Source organism: Parus major, chromosome 2 (genome assembly GCF_001522545.3).
Source record: "Parus major isolate Abel chromosome 2, Parus_major1.1, whole genome shotgun sequence".
In the NCBI taxonomy this organism is placed as follows: domain Eukaryota; kingdom Metazoa; phylum Chordata; class Aves; order Passeriformes; family Paridae; genus Parus; species Parus major.
In genome coordinates this window covers 29,081,789-29,103,068 of record NC_031769.1, presented here as the reverse complement: position 1 = coordinate 29,103,068, position 21,280 = coordinate 29,081,789, and the positions used below count along the sequence as shown (strand labels likewise).

At 39.7% G+C, this 21,280-nt stretch overlaps 1 protein-coding gene across 1 annotated transcript in view; it reads left to right on the top strand.

Moving 5' to 3' along the window:
* AGR3 (anterior gradient 3, protein disulphide isomerase family member) overlaps positions 1–21,280 on the top strand; it is a 144,691-nt gene that overhangs the window by 105,162 nt on the left and 18,249 nt on the right. The window contains exon 2 of the mRNA XM_033511872.1: positions 4,508–4,840. The gene's annotated coding sequence lies outside the window, so the exon portion shown is untranslated. The remainder of the gene's footprint in view (positions 1–4,507; positions 4,841–21,280) is intronic.

Below are 21,280 nucleotides of genomic sequence, written 5' to 3'. Positions count from 1 at the left end.
GGTAGTGAAAATGCTGGAAAGCCAGTTGAAACACTGAAACAGTGTAGTCATCAGAATAGGCATCAAAGAGAATTTCACATTTTATTTGCTAGCAGTAGGTGTCTTCAAAACAAGGAAGAGTCAGAAAGACTCCAAAGGCAGATTTTTATTAAAACACTGTTTGCCAAATGAAGTTTTCAACAGGTTTTTATTAATAAGGGGCTGGTTATGAGATTATGCTGCAGCAAGTTGAGCATTGTACTCCATGTGAGAATGACTTTTAAAAGAAGATGGGGGAAAAAAGGCTGATATCTGGCTCTCAAGACAGTTATTCAACTTACTGGCAAGACCAGTTTGATATCTGCTAGCTATTAAACACTGTACACTCCCACTCAGAGTGACTGCTGGCACCATAGTTATGTGGTTCACTTGACCATGGCCCAGCTCCAGCTACTGTCATGCAGACTTCCCAGCACACATGTACACAGCAGGCAGTCCCCTCACAAGGGAAGATAGTTAGAAATTGAGTAAATAAGAAGGTAGGACAAAATGAGCTAGCCAGGGACAGAGGATGGCCAGAAAAACCAAAGACTATCAGCCTGTTTACCTACAACCGGCCTTGACTCTATTTCCCCAGACATTTCTTCCTCCCCAACCTGCCCTTATCCCTCTCTTTCCCTCCCCTAAACCTCCCACAGTAAATCTTGACTGATCCCAAAATGCTCTTTCCCTGCCTCCTGCACTTTGTCCCATACCCCTAGGCAGTGTGCCCCTCAGTCCAAAGAGTGCCATCATCAGTGCTGGCTGTCATCCCTGGCACATGGGGCCAAAGGCACTGCTGAGACAGCCCTGGGAGAGACCATGTGCCTTTCTGGCACTGGACTATGGGGTTCTCCTGCCTGCCATCCTGTCCCCAGGCTCCTTCATGCCTGTAGAGGTGTGGGTTTAATCACATAACCTGGAAAAGGAATTCTTCCATACTTGAATCTGATTATGCAGTTTTGTGGCTGAGACATGAGGGGTCCCTTTTAATAATTCCTAGGAACTGAGGACAAATACCTTGCTAGTCTGTGGCAAGTCCCTGAAGTCAGCCTTTACAAAGCAGCTGGAATATTACAGGCAAAAAATTCACCAGTTCAGATTGAATCTTGAAAGGGGCTCTGTCGTTGTGAGCACAATGAGGAATCAAATACACAACAGAACTGAGGCAAAAATCTCCAAGGCCATGTTCTCACACAAGGAGTCCCACAAATTAGAGCAAAAGCAGACAGCAAGATGACATGTGATGTTTGGAAAAAAAAAAAAAAAATACAAGACATTCCATAGTTTATATTCTGTGCCTGAGTTTGGTGTGCAAAACTGGGGTAAATACAAAAGGCATTGGAGTTGCCAGGTCAGAACAATTACTTCTACAGTAAAGAACAAGATTGCAATAGGAGATTACCAAACTACTCTTTTGCCTGAAAACAGAAGGGATTGTGTTAGTTTTGGTATAGATCTGTAGGTCATTGTTGTAAAGACCTGCAAATTTGGATTAAAACACTGAGAATCAAGAAAACCTCACTGCTCTAAAGTCTAAATAGCTCAACCACATGAGCCATTGTAGCTGGTTCCCAGAATATCCCTCTGCTGCCTAGACCACAGAGATGGTAACAACTCTTGGCTCCTCTGAGGCGAGCATCACATGCATCAGATATTACATATGCCTCCAGCCTCCCACTCCATGCCCTTAATGTAGAGGCAAAAGCAGTAAATAGTTTTGGCTGCTTTGTCTCAGGCTATTTGCAAATGCATATGAAGGTACTGCTTGTTGGTGTCCAATGGCCCATCCACATCTTGCAATGGCATCCACAGGTGTTTTTTCCCAGACAGCTCTGGGCTGGGCTGCACTGCTCTGGGTCATAGAGACCTTGTAAGTATTTGAAATTCTCTTGCATGGTAGCGCCCACTGCAAGTTAATAATCCTTTTATATTTTTTGAGAGAAAAGATAGAGTATGTTCTCAGGAGGCTCTGGATGCCTGCAGCCACACATATGATGCACCTGAACCTTTGCCATACAGTAACACTCAGACTGTGGAAAATGTGAGGCTACTGCATTCTGCAGTACCCCTCTTCCCCATATCCCTACCCTCCAACAGGCTCCTCAGTTGTCCAGACAGCATGTGACATGCCTTGGCACTCCCACAGCCTCTGTCCCCATGGTTGTATCACATGGATAAGCAGGGACATCTTTCTGGGGTTGGTGCAGGCATTGCAGCAGAGCAGGAGGACAGCCAAGGCACGTACCTGGGAGGAGCTGAGTCAGACAGAGAGATTCCTTGGCTCCAAGGTGCTGCAGAACAATACATATTGTGGGCTTAACCACCTTTCAAAATGGTCCTCAGCCCTCCTACACACTAAAAAGAACACGCTTCCATTGGTTTTTCCATGTGTCCATCTACAAACCTGTCACAGTGGAGAAAAGCTCTCCATTAATTTGGCCAGTAAGATATATCAGAAGGAAAATTAATAGTCCATCTGTATCCTCTTTTTTTCAGACTCTACCATTTGCATACAGCCTCCTGAGGAAGAGGAGATTATGAAGAAGAAATGGCAATAAGGGGAAAAGGGAGGAATAAAACTGGATTTTTTTTTTCTTCAGGAAACATGTAGTTTCAATAAAATTCTTACACAAAATATTTTAGTATTATTAGTGCTAAGAAAAAAAGAAATCTTGTCTGTTTTCAAAGTAACCCCTATCTCTGTTATTCTGGAGGGTTTTCATGTAAATTATTGTAAAATATTGTTGCTGTTGTGAGTTCATCTTTCTGTCTGCTCTGGCAGATATCAGCTTGGGGCCACCAGAACTCCTCTGTTTGGAGTGCATTACTCTCCATCTTGTAAAAGGATTTTCCATTATTGTAAGGTACATTTGTGTTACAGTTAAAGCATTTCTACCCTGAGGTAGTGTCAGAATGGCACTGCCCAGAAATGCAGCCATGACACAGCGACAGTCTTGTTAAATGCTGAATGAAAGATGTTAATATGCTAGAGGGGTGCCTAGGTGAAAGAGCTGCACCATCTTGTACCCCCTGTACAGTGCACTGTCAGCAAACCCCCTCCTTGCTCTACTGCTCAGCTCTGCCTCCAGTGGTGCCTTTGTGTGCCCTTAAAATCTTTTTAGCCACAAGGTGCAAAAAGGTTCTGCTGATTTAAACTCAGTATGATCTTTTGTTTTCAATGGTCAAATGTTCTAGGAGCATTTTCTTAGAGCATCTAAAACTATTTTTAAAAGGTAACTCACAGCACACCATTTTTAGGTTCCCCTTTAGTAAAAATACTAGAAAGTACATCCCAAAGTGCTTCCACTCATGAAAATCATATGAAAATAATGTAATAATAACCAAGAAACTGTTCAAGAAACTTTCCATGAAGCTTTACAGTTTCACAGATCCCTCAGATCCTCAAGGAAGGGTGTAGGAGTTCCCCAGGAATTTTCTTTCTCAATTGTTTCTTCTTTCTCAAAAATGTATGCCCAGCTTTACTACAGTAATCACATCTAAGTCACTACAGAAGGTTGTGAACCTCACTCCTACAATCCCAGTGCCTTATGCTGACATCAAAAACAAAAACTTCAGCCACATAATCTAGAAAGACATTGAAACTGTGAATCACTGACCAGAGGTGAGGTCCAGTGGATCCGTGAAGTGGGAGAAACAGCAGTGAATGTGAGCTCCCCAGAGAGAGCTGGCACTCTGCTGCTGACACTAAGTAAATGCAAGGTTTAACATTAACAAAGCCATTGATAACCACTATCTTTCTGCATAAGAGTAAATCACAGGCAATATAAAATTCTGTATTGCAAGAGATGCATGAGGATTTTCACAGCCTCATTCAGTAACTCTCTTCCCTCTCTCTCAGCTCATGAGCTGTATTACAGAAAAACAGTTTCTGTATTTACGCTATGCTTTATCCTCTTGCTAAGCATTCCCTGTTTGTCACCTTAGCTTACAAAGTACTGAATTAAACAGATGAGAGGTTTGACTGACTGTGGCTGTTCTTATGATGCCTTCTCACCCAATTTGTATCACTTGCTCACACGACAAGGGTCACCTCGCCCTGGCTCTTGCACTTGACAGATTGTCTGCCCCTTGCTAAGTGGTATTAACTGACCTGTCGGTATAGCAGAATTTTGCACTCACATTTTCACAGAGCAGGACACAAAAAATTAGAGCAAAGCCTTGTGAAATCAAGCTGACAGCTCCTATAAAATCCCCTCTCAGAAAGCACAGTACTATTTCCTGACCCTCAGAAACTGCTGACAATTGTAATAAACTAAATATTTTAGCATTACCTCTATTTAGTTTGCTTTTCACAGTTTTCTGTTACAGTACCTAAGGTGATGCATCCATGTGGTGATGAATTCCCAGCACAAGTTTAGCATGTTTCCTGCAGTTTTAAGACTACTCTCAGCTGGAAAAACACATGACCAGAAGTACCTTTTGGGGAGATGGACTGAAATGCATTTCTTTGTATTCATTCATCTAGAATGACGTCTCCCTGCAGACCATTGCACTGACTGCAGCCTTACCTCGCCTGAAGCCTTGGGGAAAAGATACACAAAAACCCCTCCAACATCCAGATGGTGCATTGAGAGGTTGGAGTGAGGAGAAGCTCTGGAGTTCCCTGCCTGCACAGAAGCAGCCAGAGCCACTTCCAAAAGCTACACAAAAGAGCCTCTGTCACTGCTGATGAGAGATCCTTTTGAAGCTTAGGAGTCATGACTGGCAGCATTTCATATCTGACCATCTTTAGGTTTGGAGCAATGAAGAATGGGAAAGAAGAAAAAGATGGGAAAGGAGAGAGCAGGGGAGAAAAAAGGTAGGATCAGCTCAGAACAGCTATGGCTAAGAGCCTGTCACAGCAACATGCATTTTGCATTACCTCATGTATAATATTTTTTGCTTTCAGTCTTTCTTATCAACATGGAAATTTCCAGTTTGTTTTTTGACCTTTTCAGCAAAACGTGGGCAATTTCTCTCAGCTAAGAAGACGTGTTGTAATTCACTATTAAGAAACACAAGACTTCCTCATTGTAAAGGTATATTGTAAAACATAATAAGCCTAAGAGCATGCAGTTTAATTTTAAAGAATGTATGCATTGCTGCTTTCTGTAGGAGGTTACAGGGAATTCCTTACACAAATAAGTTCTATTACCTGCAATTAAGATGATTATGTCAGATTATGAATATTGCCAGGTTTAAAAATACTCTAAATCATTTCTTAGCTCCTATTGTGCCATGGCTACAAAATATTTTTACCTCTCTATGTCTTTCTTTTCCTTTTACAAACCATACCATTTTCTTGATGAAAACAGGAAAATTGCTGTAGCTGATTCTTATAAAGCAGTAAGCACTTGTTCTTTAAAGAAGAAAAATATTCTAGAAGTTAAACTTCCAAAGTTAACAAATTGGCTCCCTTAAGAAATTTTTCTTCACAACTCTCAACTCCATTTTTCTGTAATATACAGAACAGAATAACGTTTTTCATGTCTCTGATCAACTGTTCTTCTGGGTATTTTTGTTATTCTACCTTATTCAATTAAATGCCTTTTACTGTGGCTGCAATGGCACAAAGTGGCTTAAAAATAAATTAAGCTTTCATATTCAGGTACTTTAATACAAAAATAATAAGCAATTCATTATTTTTTTATATTTTGTTATTATTTATTCTGTTATTTTTCTCTTCCTCTCTTTAAGATGCATAACCTAGTTCATATGAGCAAAGAATCTTAATACTGTGTTTCAGAGGGAAAGTAAGTGCTAAGTGATCAGTTTTAAAAGGATTCAAGAAAATACTCTCCACATCTAAGATAGGGATGGGGTGTGATTCACCCAGGCCAAAGCAGGAATGGCAGAGAAAGTAATAAACCTCAAGAATTTGTGATTCTGTCACAAGTTTTAAAACTTTTAATCTTGCTCCTTGGAATGCATCAAACTGTCACCTTCTTCCAAGCATTCTTCTCAGTGCTTTGAACACTTGCACTTTTGTTATAAGCTCATAGGAATTCAAAATCTTATTCATTACTTTACTATTGCAGACTTTCTTATGAAAAGCTTGGGCACAGGCACTGGCTGGCCATAGTATCTGATCTGCATGCAACTCAAAGGTGATGATATACGAGCAGCCACAAAGCCCTGCTGGGATGTTACCGTGCTTCTGTACCCATGCAATGAGCTTGTGCGGGGCTCAGCTGCCCTCCATCTCATCCACAGGGGTCCCAGAATGCCACTGCCACACTCCCCTGGCTATGAACCACCTTTCTGGGAGCTGTTGGCCCACTCCATCCTCAAAATAGCTGATGCTGGTCTGGCTATGGAAAAAGGAAATGGGTGTGAGGGGAGAAAGAGTAAGGAAGGTTGGCTGTTCCTCGATTAGTGCCTTCATTTCACTCTATTATGGGAACACCTCAAAACAAAGGGAAAAAAAAAGAAGAGAAAAAAATATTTCAGCAATTTCCTCTTTCTCCTACGGTTCAACACAGGAAAGTGAAATAAAACCACCTAGTGATTAATTTAATGGCTGAGGATACAGGGATTTTTATTTTACACACTTAAGTAGGTATCAATGAATGCTGACATTTTTCTTTAAGGTCTAAAAATCTACCCTCAAATTCTTAGGACTAGCTGGGTGAAAGTCTGTGTTGTGGGAGAGACATAGGAGACTGAATTACCACCCCTCTTAGCCTCAGGGAAAAAAAAAACAATAAAATATTTAAAGCCTATGAATATAATTTATTTGTGACTTGCCTACAACTATTGTGCTCACTGATTTCACTTAATGTGCGCTGGCAGAGTATGTCAGGCTGGCAGAAGTGCTGCTGCATTACAGTGCACTGACTCCATTAAAACACTGTACAGCAGCTAAACTGGGGCAGCCCTGCCCTCCTGAAATCCTCAGCTGCCCCCCATGACCCAGGAGAGAAGTCAGCCCCAGCAGAGGGACAGTGCAGACAGGCTGCCCTCCACTGCACACCTGCAGTAGACTCCATCTGCTCAAAAGAAGCCCCAGCAATTCCTCCTGCAAGGGAACTGGCTCTAACCCTCCCGGGGATATTGTGCCCCTGGGAGCAGCAACTCTAGCCCTGAGCAGAGCCACTCTGGTTGCACTTCGGTTGTGCTCACATCAGCATAACTTCTTGGTTGCATTAGAATGATCAGGCAAGTGAACAAGCAAAACACAGCAGTCACTGAAAGAAGACTTGATGGGGTTCAAGCACACCCACTAGCTCTGCCACAATTCTCTTGATGAGAACAGAGAGCCATGACTGAAATCCACCTCATCAGCACCAAGTCAAATATTTGCCATCTTTCCAGGTAGATCCCACCTGGCGTCCGATCTGGCGCCAGGCAGACTTCTGGATATCAGCTGATGAGACATCATAAAAACCCAGAAGCAGCAATTATCTCATATGCAAACAGGTACTTATTAACATCTGCCTATTGTGTCCAACACAGTGTAACATGTCCTGTATTCCTTCTGAATAAGTTCACACAGGCACTGAGAGCTTTTGTTATCATTTTACTGTTAATAACTAGGAACATTTGGGCACTAACCACCAGCCAATTGCATCCCACCCAGGAACCTCTGCTGGGAACACAAAGTGGTTGGCTCACCCCTCCTCTTCCTCTGGGACTTTGCTCTTCCTTCTCATGACTATTCAAAATTCACATCATCATTGCAAGGTTCTATTTTGCTTTTTTAAAAATTTTTTTACAATGAATTTTTTTTTTTTTTTTTTTTTTTTTTTTTGCCTGGACTCCTGTGGTATACTTGCCAGACTCTGTTACTCTGAATGGTCAGACAGAAATTTCACCAGGACAGTTATAGCTCCCAGTTTCTGCTGAAAGTTTGAGAGGCAAAGATAATTAATTTCATTTAAACAGCTCAGGACCTCTCTCTTGGACTCATAGCATGCATAAATATTCATAAAATTCATAAAAGCAATATTGCTTTCTCTCTTTTATCCTGTATTAAAATACAACCCAGCTTTTATGTAATCTAGCTTTTATATTTCAGTCACAACACTTCACATTGCAGGAATTACTAATTCTTTTTTGAGGTGAGAAGCTCAGTACAGAAAAGCCAAGTGCTGTGCCCAGAACAGCCAAGCTGATGCGACACATAGAGCAGTGAAACCTATTGTGTGAAACTTCAGCACACAGGAGCTTTCCTCTGCAGCACAGCAGAGCTGCAACAGGGTCCCACTCCTGAAGGGTTCCTTTAGGATCTGCCACAGAACAAATAAATACAATTTCCCCCTAACACTCCAGGCATTTCCTGATACTAAGCTGTTCTTTGCTTAGTGTAGCAATGTCAAGAGATGAGTTTAAAAAATTTTGGCACCTAGAGCCACAATTAGGCTCAAATAGATGTTTCCCAGACTATCAGAGGCAAATAATGCTTACAGCTTGCTTTCTCTTGGCTTGCCCAGCTGCCTAGATAAAAGTTACATCCCTAGCAGATGTCACCCAAGTCAAAAGGGGTTGTTTTTTACTATAAATTCACATTATTCCTAGCATATGGGATTTAGAGCTGTGATAAAGAGCTTTGAGTCTGACTGAGAGAAGCATATTTTTTTGTCTGATCTGAGCAACAGCTGACTTCTCTGGACCTCTCTCTTTTTCATCCAACCACCTAATTGTCTTGGGAAAAACGACCTGTTATCAACTTAAACAAAACAACTGCTGCCCAGAACAGACCAATAAAACAGAATTTATATGAGGAGCTGTGGGTCTATTGGTTATTGGTTTAAGCTGTTTGTCCTATTTTAGAAGAGTATAATTTTTATTGGGCTTTTCCCCCTGTTGAAATGACTATTAACTCCATTGTCATAAATAAGGAACTGCATTGTTTAATGTGGCCATTAAAAAGGAGGTTTATAGATCACATGATCACAAGGGTTCACTTGGGTCTCATAGCAATTAGTAGAAATAGATGTATAGCAGCGGTTCACAACGTGCTCTTATTTGACCTTTTTGCCCTGCATTTTCGACCGCTTTGAGATTGTTTTATGTAACTTCTCTAAAAACTGACCTTCATTGCCCTCTGCTGGCTGATCCATTTTCTCATTGCTTCTGGCACCGCGCAGAAGAAAGGATGTGTTAACCCCGGCCAGCAGCTGAGTTCCATTCAGCCACTCACTCACCCTCTCGCACTCGGTAGGATGGGCAAGAGAATAAAAAAAAAGAAGTAAAAACTCGGGGATTGAGATAAGTCCAGTTTAATGATTGAAACAAAGATAGTACAATAATAAAAAACATTAAATGTAATAGTGATAATAATAGTGATGATAATGATAATAATTATTATAATAGTGATTCTAATGATAATGATAATGATTGATAATAATGATAATGATAATGGTGATAATGATTGATAATAATGATAATGATAATGATAATGATAATGATAATGATAATGATAATGATAATGATAATGATAATGATAATGAAAGAGAAGGAGAAAAATAAAATCCAAGAAAGACAAGTTCTGCACATGACAATTTCTCACCACCCACTGACCAAGCACAGTTTGTCCCTGAGCAGCGGTTGGCTCACCCCATCCAACTTCTCCCAGTTTATATACTGGCATGATATTCCATGGCATGAATATCCCATTGACCAGTTCAAGCCAGAAGTCCTGGCTATGCTTCTTCCCAACTTCTCGTACACCTGCTCACTGGTAGACCATGGGAAACTTCAAAGTCCTTGGCTGAGGGTGAGTGCTATTTAGCAACAACTATAACAATAGCATGCTATCAATATTTTTCTCATACCAAACACAAAAACACAGCACTGTGCCATCTACTAAGAAGAAAATTAACTCAGTCTGAGCTGAAATCAGGGCAGATATAGCTGGACAAGTTACAGAGCACCTGAAGAAGCCTGCTAGATGTCGAATCTGTCTCAGGGATTGCCAGCAACAAAGCTATGGTCTAGCTTTGCTGTCTACTGCAGCCATGGTACTGAGCTTAATGAACATATACCTGTAGGTATATTACAGCAAGCACACTACCACTTAGGGAAGAGATATTTTCTTAGGAACAACCAGCAAATATTTTTATAACAAAATAAAGTTGTTTAAAAACTCATCTTACTTCAAACCTGTACAATAGAGCCTTCTCTGCTAATCCAGCAAAAAGGCAATCACTGTACCTCACCAATAAATCTGAAAAACCTTTCTTAATGCCTGCATTTAAAACAACTTTATTTCAGAACCTGTGTAAAAATAGCCCATTTCTGCAATACCATAATGTGCCTGTTGATATTTCAAAGGAACTGGTCAGGAGACACTGCAGAATGCTAGCCAGCCCCAGGTTAGTGGTAGGTACTTTGTCTCAGGTCAACACTGAATGGTACTGTTGGTAATAAGGTGATTTATGTGGAAGGTAGTTTTGGGGAAATCCAGCCTTTTATGCATGCATTTTCATGAATCCAGGGAATTCACTAATTGGGCATTTGGTTGAGGGGGAGGAGTTGAAGTGAGCACTGAAGCAGAGCTCATCTCTATCTTAGCAGTAAAGATCATTATGGGCACCAGAGGAGTAGGTACCTTTGCTTCCATTGTGGTTCCCTTTACTACACATATTTCTTGAGCAAGTACGTCTTTGATGTGCCTCCTCTCATGAGCAGTTAATTCACTAAACACTGAATAAACTCTTCCTTCATATAATCTCCATGTGCTTAGCAGGTGGTGATATCATATTCTGTAGGAAGCTGGCTTTGGAAGAGTGATGAAAATCCCCATTCTCACAAAGAAAATGTAGCTCATGACCCTCTGGCTCTTTTTTTTTTTTTTTCAGCCATATCCTTTTTCTTGAAAATGTGTTCTAAGATTTTTTTTACCAAATTAATGGTGGCATATCTGTTGGAGTACCATGTATGCATTTTTCATGAAGTAGGATGATTATATTACAGAAGTTGAATTCTACAGATACTTTGTGTAGGAAAAAGATTTTAAATTAAAGAACAAGACATTCTGGGAGCCTTGGATTTTCAGCAATTAAAAGACTATCACAGTGTAGTGGACACAGACAACTGTGTAGCAGAGTTGTATTTTTTATATGAGAAAGAAAAAATTACATTAAATAATAACAATAATAAAGAAACAAAGAGGGGACAGAAAAGAAAGTTAAATGTGAATCATGTCTTGGAACGGAGAAGTGGTTATTTCTTTTGTTCTGCCTGAGTTCCCCTTCAAAACTAACAGTGGTAGTACCCTGTGTTTTTGTTTGAAATTGTTTAAAGGCACACCAGACTGCACTCATTTTCCCATAGCTCATCATTGGATTTTACCAATGCTGTCTATAAATTTCAAGCTAGCTACTGGAAACTCTCAAGACTCCTCTGGGTCTGCCAGGTAAGATAAGATTTTCACACGGGATCTCAGAGTTCCTTGTGCACAAGGCAATAAGAGGAGTCCCTCTGTGTAGCTGTCACAGGGTCTTTTAATGCCGGATGCACCATTTCCTTTAAAGGAGAGGCGGAGATTGCTCTTCTATTTAATTCACTTTTCAGTAACAAGTTTATACATCTCCCTGGTTCCTGTCCCTTATTTATCATCATTGAGACTTAGACCATTCTCAACCCATTAGTGGGTATAATGCCATAAGACAAAAAACAGGCTTTTAGTTGGAGCAAGAGATGAGACATGAAAGACAGCTTACAGAGAAGATGTTCAGCCTGCAAGGACCTTTCAGGCTTCCCAAAGTCTTTTCTGAAGACCTTGTGAATACATTCCTGGAGAATAATGAAAATCTCTGCTGGCTTCGCAACATGTCTCCAGTCAATGAGCTACAAAATGAAGTCACAAGGTTAAACCTTCATTTATCTGATTCCCTATGGTTTAATTTGGCTGTTAAATCTACACATCTTGAAGGAAAAAACAGCTGTACTCAGTCCTGAGAGCTGCATGTACCTAGAAATGTGAAATATTCTCTGATCTAGTTCAACAGATTCCCAGGTTTATCTGTCTGAGGATGGGTCAGAAGTGAACAGCACAGTGTAGGTAGAGGAAGTCTCCTCAAAATGAGGTGACACTGAAAGTGGCTGCAGTCAGGTTGTTCAGTATCACAATGGTTTTCCACCTATGACTCATCTGTCTGTCCTGCCCTAACCATAGAGTTGCTTCACAGAGCCCCAGAAGGGAACACTTCCCATCACACACCTCCTGGGTTTGAAAATAAACAGGCAGTGTGACCTAATGCTGCACACCCAGGACAATTTAACCTTAAGAAATTCTGTCCTTGAAATTATGTACTCCTGGAGATTGTTTTGAAAGGCATATTAGAAAGCTAAACAGATCTCCAGCTATCTGACATTTTGTCTTTACATATTCAGGATTCTGAACATTGACTGGAGCTAAATGCCAAAATTGAAGTAAGATGCATTAGGGACTTTTTTTTTAAGCAAACTGAAACATCTTTAAGAGTTGAAAGTAAAGCATTTACACTCCCAGGAGATAAGACAGAGAGATCATAAATTAAAACCTGTCATTAGAACTGAACATTAGAATATCTGTCCTGTTCAAGAAATCCCACAGAAATGGGAAATGTCACTTATGAATAATTATCCCTTATTTTTGGCTCTTACTCATGTTACCAAGCCATCTGTAAAAATGGCCCCACCCCATCAGAGCAAAGGCAAAAGAAAATTTATTTTTGACAAGATGACAAAATGTCAGGAGGGGTCCTCAGCAGGCTCTCAGGAAACTGATTAAAAAGAAGATAGACTTCTTTTTAAAATGGTATGAAATCTGATTTTCTAGTGGTATCCCATGGCTTTTTCCTATTCCCTGTTAGTCTGGAATGGAAAATGTTCAAAGGATCTTGCCGTGAATACGCTTCCTATAGAATAATGAAAATCGCTGCTTCCATCTTGAAAGCAACATGAGCCTGCTATACATTAAAATAACAGACAATGACTGAAGTTTCCATGCAAGTTCTGGAAAAGGGAAATGTAAACTCATTCTCATCTCTCCCTTGTCCCATTTAATGTCATACATACATTCCTGAGACAAATGTAGAAAAAAACTGAGTGGAGGATAACAAGTCTGAGGAAAAGTTTCTGAAAGTTCTGGCTTCTCTTTAACAAATGCCAATTCAACAACACATCCTTAGTTCATGAGGGACCCCATCCAAATCAGTGAAATCAGAGGGAAAGCTCCCAGCTGGCTTCAGAAGGTCTGAGTCAACAAAAGTACAATTACAAATTCTTTTTCTTCTTTTTTTCAGTGAAATCACTTTTTAAATAAAAAATTGCTTTTTAATGAAAAAATTCTTTTTACAACAGAGAAATTGTGCTGGGACCCCTTGTTTTCATTTATGTGCTTTTCTTTTTTGGTGGAGCAGGCTAGAAATCAATATATTTCATCTCACCCATCCCCCAAATTTTTAATTTCACCTCTTTATTTTTTTTTACTGGAAAACAAATACAAGAAATGACAGGAAGTAGAGGTGGGTTCAGGAAAGTAATACAGTGATCTGATCAGAGAGCTGGCCCGCCTGGAAAGCTGGATGCCTACCAGAAGTAGGGGACAAATGGTCCCAGAGGAAGCAAGCTTAGCCAATTCTCCTACTTTTCTCATTGTCCCAGCAAGTAACTCCTCTCTCTATTGGTTTTTTTGACGTCGCACACGAGTTGATTACAGAAGTGTAGAAATCATATGATATGGAGCCCAAAAAAACTCAGAGAGACTTAAAATACGATGTCAGGATTGCTGGATTTCAAACAAATACTACAAATTTGAGCAGAAGGAGAAAGCATCAGCTGTTCCTTGGGCAGCTACACATATACTAGGACCACATATGGTCATCCACAACAGCCTGAAGAATTCCCCTTCATCATTCTTCCCTTGTTTGTGCATTCAGTTTTGTGAAAAACGTTGAAATACTGGAGGATCACCTTGCTGAGCTTCTCTGTAATTTTCTTCTTCAATGGAAGGCACCACATACACAAAACTGACCCATCTTCAATGAGTGAAACACACCTGCAGCAATATTAAACTCCTGGTTTCCTGAATGTGTTCAGACAGGTACAGTGGTGACAATCATCTTTGTGCATTTAGACATGCCCTTATTCAGAAAGTTAGGATTACCAGCTGGATTGTTTCATTTGGTATCCACACTGCAGACCATGGAGCACCCAATTACAAAGTCAGAGGGTAGTTTCTGAAGGTACAGCAGTCTGGGGACAGATTATGCAAAAACTGATTTAACTGAAGGACTGCAGCCCACAGAAAGGACCAGTGCTGGAACAATGAGAAAATTGTGAGGAGTAAGAAGCAGCAGAAAAGGGAGCAGCAGAGAGGAATTCTTCAGGACTGTCCACATAATTCCCATCGTCCATCCTTCCTTCACTGCTTGGGGAGAAGAGAAGGTATAGGAGGTAGAAATTAAGGAGTCAAGTAAGTCTGGGAAAAATTGGAAAGTAAGGGGGAAAATATTGCTTTATTTTTTGTTTTTGCTCTTTATTATATAAATATATTTTTTTTGGAAATAAATTCATTTTTTCCCAGTAAGATCTATTTTGCTCAGGGTGTTAGCTGGATGTTAGCTGGAAGTGGTATACCCATCTTTATCTTAACTAACAAGTTTTTTAATTCTGTTTTCTCCCCCTGTACTGTTGAGAAGAGGAAGTGAGTGAGCAGCAGTGAGTGGGAGGGTGTCTGGCTGCTGGCCATGGTCAACCCACCACAACTGAGCATTTTTCTGTTGGTACTGGCTCACAGTTGCACTGCATGGCTGTCTCAAAGCTGCAGCTAAAACATGAGTTCCTTTACTCAAGATGTTTCATACACAAATCTCTTCTCAGTCTGCCAGCCACAAAAGGTTAATGAGATGTAAACTAAAGCACAAAGAAGTCATCTCAAAAAATGCATTAATGTCATTAGTTTTCACTTCTTTTCTTTCAACTCTTCTAAAGAGTCGCATGTATTTCACACTATCTGGCCATCCCCTAAAGAACAGCTTTCAGCCTTGTGTTTAGCATTACTAAAATCTGGAGTAATAGTTTCTTTCTTTTTTTTCCCTCCCCTCCAAATATGCTTTAATTAGCAATGTCTTCAAGCCTTGAGAAGAGATTAACTGCATGTCAGCACATGAATTCATGTTATTTGAGTCCATAACACTTTCTCTGTTATTCCATAGCTATAAATTACTACATTCAAGCATCCTATTTGTTTTGCTAACTACTGATGCATATTGGCCAAACACATTTGCTGAGATTTCCATTTAATGACAGGGTTCATGAACAGAGCTGAGGGTTGGGAAGCTCTGGTGATCTGCAGCATCTGAAGACATTATACCCACAGAAAGCAGGACAGGCAGATAGATCCTCAACATTTTTATCACACTCAGAATCTCTGAGTTGTGTTTATAAATCCACTTAGCTGAGTAGTAGGTAAGACAGGAGTTAAAGCCTCACACCTTGACCACAGTAAACCCAGTTAGAACTGGCTAGCTGGCAATCACTTTGGAAGGTCAGAAGTGACTGTAGTTAATGCCAGCTGCACTGTCCCTTTATGAAGCTATGACCTGCATAAATTGTTCTGTTCCAACTGCACAAGCCCATAGCATTATGTAGACAAGGTGCACACAGAAGCTCAAATAACTCTGTCACAAAACAAAACTCACTCTACCCTGTGTTGTTATACATCGTAAACAAATTATACAGTGGCATTCTTCCTTTTAATAATAAACTGTCTGGACCTCTTGCATCTTTCATCTTTTATGTCTTACTCCCTCCATCTTTATCCTTTTTTTGCACTCCTCTAACAATCCTTTCTTTCATGTGAGGGGAAACAGCTCTCCATGCAAACTGACATGGAATTACTGACTGGCACAAGGTCTCTGTAACTTTTCAAGGTAAATTAAGTTTCTGAGCTTAGGACACAGATCTTGAGACTGAATGGGTTGTACAGGTAACATCCCAGTATACAATGGAAATTTCTACATTTATTCAACACCATAGTGTTATGTTTTCTGAATACTGCCACATGTCTTAAAAAAGACACAGGATGATTATACTTTCTGCGCGTAGAGAAGTATGTGAAAAAATGTTTGTTTTCCATATGTGAGAACTCTATGAACTCTTTTTCTCTAAATGCCTTCAGAGTTCTGTGACCACATGTGAAAATGTTTCCTGTCATCCCTTCATGTTTCCTATAAAGATCCAGTATGCTACTATAAATGTCAAGAATGAGGCCATATAGTTTCAATTACTTGTTTCAAGAAGATGCCTTTTCAATCACAACTTCATACTTAAAGGGCAGCTGCTTGGGTCACATTACTCGTCGAGAGGCAAACTTCATAATTATTGAAATTTTTTATACATGTAAAGCCTCAGAAGGCAAGGAAAACCAGACTGCCTATAAAAGAGCATTTCATTGTGAGAAATACTTCAGATACACAGGCTACCAATGAGAGGATGGAAATCTTCGTAAGGACATCCCTGTACTGGATAGTTTATTTTCATTTGATACGTATCACTTTGGCTAGAGCTCCATGGATCTGCAGTTACACTGTGCCAATGTTCCCAGCAGAGACAAGGGAGGATTAATAGATGTGATTTCTTCATGGCCAAAGGCAGTGCCTTCTAAATTCAGTGAAGTCTCAAGGACAAAGAAGAATTTAGGCTGAGTTTGTTGTTTTCTGTGATTTAGCCAAGAACTTAAAGAAAACGTAAGCAGCAGGACTTGTAGATGTATGTACATCTACATACATGTAGATGTTCATGTACTTTTACTTTTTCAGTTTCTTCCCTTTCAATCTAAAAAGCTCATTCTTGGAGTCAGAAGGGGCTGGAAGGCATGCATCATATTAGAAACCTGAGATACCAGTGTGGCAGAGCTGAGAAATCTTGCTGAGGCACACCATATAAACCAAACCTGCCAGGTAGACATGGATTCGTATTACTTAACCTCTGTTAGCTCATTAATTGAAATAACCTCCTGAAAAACTAGGATAACACAGCCTGACTGCAGAGCTTGCTGGTGAGGTGGCTACAAAGGAAGGAAGGCTCCTTTTCCTGCCTATAGTCTCTAACAGAACTGAGGGAATCCATGAACAAAGGCTCTCCTGCTTAGTCAAATGTATATTCTCTGTAGATCCACTGTGGACTTCACATTAGCCAAATAATCCCACAAGCAGAACTCTTCATTGTCTCTTTCTCACCCTGCCTAAATATCAGGTGTTTCTGTGAAGCTGAAATCTGCCCCCCAGGAGCAGGTGCAACCTCCTTCCGCAGGTTCCCTTAAAATTGCTCATTGGTTCATGCAGTGACCTAAACCGACAGCAGTATCTGGGATCTCCACCTGTGAAAGGATGTGGGAGAACTGATGCTAAACAATGGCATTAACAAATCAACTCAAACTTTAAATCCTTTTTATTAAAAATTAAAGTAATAGTCCTTCTCTTGTAATAAGAATTTTTCTAGAGCTATCAAAAATGCTTTTTTCTTCACAATAGTGCCATAGTTCTGAAAAAGAAAGCCTGTGTAGACATTTTTAGACATACCTATACTTGATTTGTCACTAAAAAAGAAAAACTAGGGCACCTTGCGGTAAATGAAGTTTGGTTGATATAGGTAGTGGTTTTTAAGACTTCTCTTGCACATCCTGCTCTCTGAACCAATGAAGAATGAAGCAAAGCTAGCTATAAAAAACTTCAAAGAAGTTAAATTTTTGTAGTAGGAACTGTACTTCTCTCTGGGGTGAGGCAAAACTGACTGCACACAGAACTTCCAGGCAGCACTCTTTTCCAGAGATTTCTGAAAAATACTTTGCCAGTTTATCTCCATCTCATTAATTCAAGAGATTTCTTTTCTTTGTCTTCTAATACTGTTCCTTACCTGCATTGTATACTAGAAACACACCTTTTTATGCAGCTTGTATTTAGAAAATTGTTTTTATCACAGCCATTGCTCACAAAGCAATGATTCAGGATGAAGTTTTCTCATGATGAGGGACAAATTCAATTAATTAAACATTTCACATGGAAATCTACAATTACATTTCATCTATTATAGTAAACAGTAATAATGAAAATATTACTGCTGTTTTTTCAGCTTTCCAGGAGTTTCCCTGAAACTGAACTACAACGTAATGTGCCATAAAAACTCCCATGCAGTTTACATCTCTGTGTCAGAACTGTTCAGCGAAAGCTCTGATGGTTGTAACACTGAGTGTGAAACAAAATTATAACTAGAACAGATAGATGTTATCATCATGACACACATATTATTAATGTATTACAGTGCATTTCCCAGGGGCATGAACACACCAAAAATACTGTGACACCATAACATATAAATGGGTATTTCCAAAATTATTTATGAAAGTGATCTTTCAAAAGTAATGGAAAATACAGTTCCTGAGGCTCATCATGAGAATAACCAAAAAATTATCCACAAAAATACCACAGAGTCACAGAAAGGATAGCTAGGACAAACATGGGGGAAATTTTTTAAGCCAATATTACACAACAGAAGATATGCCCACAGAAAATAGAAAATATTGATTAGTTGGTAAAATGTGACATTGAATATTGAAAGACTTAATAAATTCCTTGGAAAGCAAAATGCCAAAATCACAAGGACAGAGACTGAAGAAGTATTTCCAGAGGTCAGGGATAAGAAGCATGCAAAGCAAATGGTAAATATGATAAAAGACCATGAAATAAATTAGGCAAGTGAATGAAATAAGGGATTACAAGAAATCTACATTTTTGGTTTGCTTTTTTTTAATTCATAAAAGTTGGTCACAAGTAACCTACCTTAGAGCTTTACTTTTAGCGTAGAAAAAATGAAGCATTATCAAGATGTTCAGACATTTTTAAGATCTTCATAGAGAAGATGCAGGAATAAAATTAATTTTGAAAGTGACTTTCTCAATCATTTCTTCACTGATGCAAATTATATAAGAACAGTAAGCAGAGGAGGCTGATACCTTTCTTCAGTGATAATTATCACGGAAGGGGTTTACGTGTCTACATTCGCAGCTATAAAAGATATTGGTCTATGAAGTAATCCTTTCAGATTGAGAATAAATAAAAAAGAAAAGAAAAGAAAAGAAAAATAATAATAAAAGAAAAGAAAATATTCTCTCTTCTGGTCCTGACACAAAGGAAATGCAGAGCCTGATCTTCGCCTGTTGTGCAATTGACTGCACCACCTGTGCTTCCCTCAACCCACCCGCTTCTCCTGGCCTGGGTTATTCCTACGGTGTCATGTGATGGTGAACATGCCAGTACTACATGTACTTCATCAATCACCACCTCAGGGCCTCCTCCACAGCACAGGTGACCTCTCTGGTGCAGGATGAAACTCATACTGAGAGAAAGAGGACATGGGTAGAGACTGGGGAACAGGAAGCTGGTGCTGTGTTTTGGTGTTGTGGTATTGCAGGCATTTCAGAGTTGGAAGTGTTGTGCATAAAATAATGTGACAGCTGGGAAAGCATAAAGAACACTTGGAACCTTTTTGCATTCCAGACTTCTCTTGTGTGCATTTTGGATAGGCCTGGAGAGATGGCTTGAATAACCTGAGTCAAGTTAAGCTAAACCATCATTTTTAGAATTAATTACTGTGCCTGGGGAGGAAATATTATTCATGCCTCCTGAATAGAGACATTACAGAATCACAGTATAAACCAGGTTGTAAAAGATCTTTGAGATCTTTTGAGTCCAGCCTGTGACCTAACATCACCTTACCAGCTAAACCATGGCACTGAGTGCCTCATCAAGTCTTTTTTTAAGTACCTCCAGGGATAGTGACTCAACCACATCCCTGGGCAGCCCATTCCAGTGCTGAACCACTTTTTCTGTGAAGAATTTGTTTCTCATATCCAGCCTATACTGGCCCTGGTGCAGCTTGAGGCTGTATCCTCTCGTCCTGTCACTGGTCACCTGGGAGAAGAGAACGACCCCCACCTGGCTACAGCATCCTTTCAGGTGGTGTAGAGAGCAATAAGGTCCCCCTAAGCATCTTTTCCTCCAGGCTAAGCAGCCCTGGCTCCCTCAGCTGCTCCCTCAGCTGCTCATCATAGAGCAGTTGTGCTATTTCAACACTGTATTTAGATACTGTGAGTTTGTTTTCTGAATTATTTAGGGGTCTCTGTGACAATCAGTTTATCAGCAGTGTATTGGCACCCCAAAAGTGAAGCAGTCTGAAATTTCGCTGGGGTATTTGATATTTTTTTTTCTTTTCAAGACCTTCTACTATTTCTTCTGCTGTTTACCTCATGCAATAGCTTTGTCCAAATGTTCCCGTTTATTTTTCCTTTATGTAATTTCTCAGTAATTTTAAAAATACTCATTAATTGTTGTGTGTAATGATTAAGAAATAGATCAAGTTACATTATTGTCCCTATTTCACAGATAAATAAATAAAATTCAAACACAAGGCTCACCAAAGACACTTTGTGCAGTATTTTCGTAAAAAGCAAAATGTAGAACCAAACAGTAATGGACTGGATGAAAAAATGCCATGGGAGACCAATATAGCTGCAAAAACAGGCCAGCTGGGTACTTGAGGTAGTCTGAGATGATTAATTTTACATAAAATTCCTTTTGTTTCTTTATAGCACCTACATTTATACATTTGCAACTGCATTTCTCTCAGTACCTTTAGTTTACTAGTTTCAATTATGCCTGCTGAGGTGATTTTTTCCAGGTTATTCTGTTCTTTGTCATGTTAAAAATGCTTTTGAGATTCACCTCTGGGATAAATTCTGAGATATATATATATATATATACAGTGAGATAGTGATTTATTTATTCATTCACCAATTCCTTTTCCATATGTGAGACATGAGAATATCACAGATAATTTTAAGAGTTGCCTGCAGATTATGCCATGGACAGAACAGAAGAACAGCTTGGTTCATCTCATACCCAAGAACTTTTCATACCTTTAGGGCATGGTTGTGAAAAGAGAATGTTTGTGGATGTAATGTTGCCAGCTTGAGGTTTAAATCTTTAATTGTGAACTACTAAATCAAACTGAGAGATTGCCTCTAGGTCCCTGCCTGGTTTTAATTGCATAGTTTTATTCTGTGGTTGTCCTATTCTAACCATTTCTGCTTTTCCACTCTGAGAGTTTCTGCTGGTTGTTTGAGTGGGGTGAGAAACTAGATATGCTTTATTCTGAGTCTAATTTAATGTGGTTATATTTCTGGAGTTTCGTGAAATTCAAAAACAAAAAAATGCAAACTGCTGGACCTGGGATGAGCTAACACACTACAGTGGGGTAGTCCAGAGGCTGA